General features: G+C 43.0%; 1 non-coding gene across 1 annotated transcript; it reads left to right on the top strand.

Moving 5' to 3' along the window:
- Nucleotides 1-1,321: 1,321 nt before the first annotated feature.
- Nucleotides 1,322-1,395, top strand: trnat-agu (transfer RNA threonine (anticodon AGU)). The gene has a single exon. It is a non-coding gene; the product is annotated as a tRNA-Thr (tRNA).
- The last annotated feature ends 1,282 nt before the right edge of the window (nucleotides 1,396-2,677 follow it).

The raw sequence follows: 2,677 nt of genomic DNA, 5'->3' as shown, positions 1-2,677 counted from the left end.
CGAGAAAACTCTGTTTATTTCTAGCCCCGGACCTAGAATAAGACGAGTTGAACGGCTCGCTTATTAGTGCCGCCGGCTCACTGGAGGCCAGCGCGTCAAAACGAGGCACTGTGACCATCAGCCTGTTCTGTGCCTTTCTGCAGTACATCTGCTGAACAACATCAGATTATCACAGCTCCGCTTTTTTCACATTGAAACACAAGGCGATAATATGAGCTGTTTCGAAACTTGGGGAAGGCAACTTTGCTGCTGAAGTTCGTTATGGAGTCAACGACAGACACAGGAATGTGTACAAGTCAGGTCACAAGGTTTACGGTCAGCATCACTGGAGGTCCCTGCTTAGGAGTCCGAGTTTTCATCACACAGACCTGGATATAATTCCCACGAAGATAATGAAGATATCTTTTCTCGTTTTCTGAATTATTCGAAGGAAAACTAATTCCTGCTTGCGTGCAAAGCACATACCCGGATCCTGCCAGAATCGGTCCAATGATTCTTTCCATCCGTCTATCAGGACAATGACAGCAGATTCACGGGAAACTACCACCGCAAATCCCCCTCCAATCATATCACCGTTCTGAGTTGGAAGTATCTGGCTGATTCTTCAGTGTCGCTGAGTGTAAATACTGGAACTCCCCCCATCGGTATCATGGCTGTATGTCCGTGCTGAGGAGTAGAAAGGTTCAGGAAAGTAACTCATCCCCTCCATCACTGTGGTAATTCGGGATATGAACTGAATCCTATCCCATTGAGTGACGACTATATTCCAGGAAAACGTTTCTAACAGTTGAAGGTTCCTATCAGACACCTGCAATCGTTTGGAAATAAGTTGAGAAGTGGAGCAGGACATTGAAATCTAGTGATCGGCAATGATGGCTGGGAGGCATGAGGCAGGAAGTGAGCTTGGAACTGGTGGTGCAAGACTCAGTGTCAGTGCTAATCGTTAAACTTTTACTGCCCAATGTTAACAATTACTTACACATTTCACCTCGTTAAATCTCCACAATGACCTTGTTCCTGTTGTTGAGGTCCCCTCTGTGTGTATTAACGTGTTTCATAGGCCCGGAGAGGATGAACACATCCTCTTTCTACTGTCAGTTTAAACAGGTGAAGGTATCAGTTTGAAATTAATGTAAGGGAAGATTATCTTTTTCTGTGCCTTTTCAGTGGAGAATGTTAGCTGTAAACTCTCTGTATTTGTAAATTAGAGGACTGATTGCAATTCTCTGTGAGCAACATTGATCCGAAAACACATTTCCAAGTACTGTGAAGAAGTGCTTAACCAACTTCACATATGGATGAGTAAATTCCCGAGACGTGCGGCGCCGTGGATTAGTTGGTTAAAGCGCCTGTCTAGTAAACAGGCGATCCTGGGTTCAATTCCCAGCGGTGCCTGTTTGTTGCATTCGTATTTGTGCTTGGTGTTTCAACTCTTTACAACTGCCGTGTCAACCAAGTCAGCGCCTTTTTGGACATTCACCCTGTTATGAATTGGAGACCAGGTTAAGTTACAACAGTGACTTTTTTTTTAGTCCCGAACTATCAATAAAGTCTGTGGTTTCTTTCCGTTATTCCACAAGCACTTCTGCTTCTTATCCTCTTTCTCCCCCTCCTTCATTCCCAGTTTGGTAGGAATAACGAGATTACACAGGAGGTGTTGCAGATTTGCCGGGGAACTTTGTGGTAATGACCGAGACACCACCAGCTGATCACTCTCATTCTCTGATGTCAAAGTTCATTCATTTAAACCAACAGTGTATACATCGTTGTGCTTCTTTAGTTGTAGTAGACTTGCGTTTTTTTCTTATGGTGGATTCAGAATTCTACTTTGAATTCGAAACAGTCACAAATGTTTGAGGAAGAAACGTCGCCTGATCTGAGATCGAATTGACAGACACATTATCCGGAGAATGTGAGCCCCGATCTACACACTCCAGTCAATGAGCAACAATCTTCTCAGCAGCTGCGCACTCAAACTGTCTCGAAATGTCAGACTTTTAATCGAGCAGAAATAGGTAATGAGCTGTATGCACAGACAGAGTGTTGGAGAATGTGAAAGAGAAAGAGGGTGAGGTGGATGCACAGAGACAAATAGAGACAAATGGAGACACATGCTGAGTTAGACACTGAAAGGAACAATTCTCCATTCGACATTGCTGCAAACTGACAGGAAGGAAACAAGAAAAGGCAATAATTTACGCACAGCTTTCTACCAGCTGAGAGCAACGGAGGCAGCATTACAGTCAATAAAGTCCTTTTGAATTTGTAAAGGTGACAGTTGTCAGCCACTGAGTGTTTTTTTATAAATATCCTGATTCTGCAGATAAGACTGATACTTTTCCCAGCATTATAGTATAGAAATGTATAACACTCGTGTTCTGTCGATCTGAAACTTTAACTCGGTTTCTCTCCACAGATGTTGTCGGGCCTGCTGAGTTTCTCCAACAATTCACGCTTTTTCCGTTCTGATTTACGTCATCAAAGAAAAATGAAATTCAGTATTCTGTTGATGGCTTCATTTTTAAAACTCCTTAAAAAACTGTTTTGCACTCTAAAAGTCAAATATACACTACACTGACTATACACCTGCAACCATGCAAAACCACATTCAAATTCAGGCCGTAGCAGACCCAAGACCGAACGTCTCTGTATCTTATTGGATTCTCGACAATGGATG

The sequence above is a fragment of the Chiloscyllium plagiosum genome, unplaced genomic scaffold (genome assembly GCF_037043375.1).
Source record: "Chiloscyllium plagiosum isolate Xiang-an unplaced genomic scaffold, Cpla_swu_hap1 HiC_scaffold_13, whole genome shotgun sequence".
Taxonomy (NCBI): domain Eukaryota; kingdom Metazoa; phylum Chordata; class Chondrichthyes; order Orectolobiformes; family Hemiscylliidae; genus Chiloscyllium; species Chiloscyllium plagiosum.
This window is presented reverse-complemented; position numbering and strand designations above follow the sequence as displayed.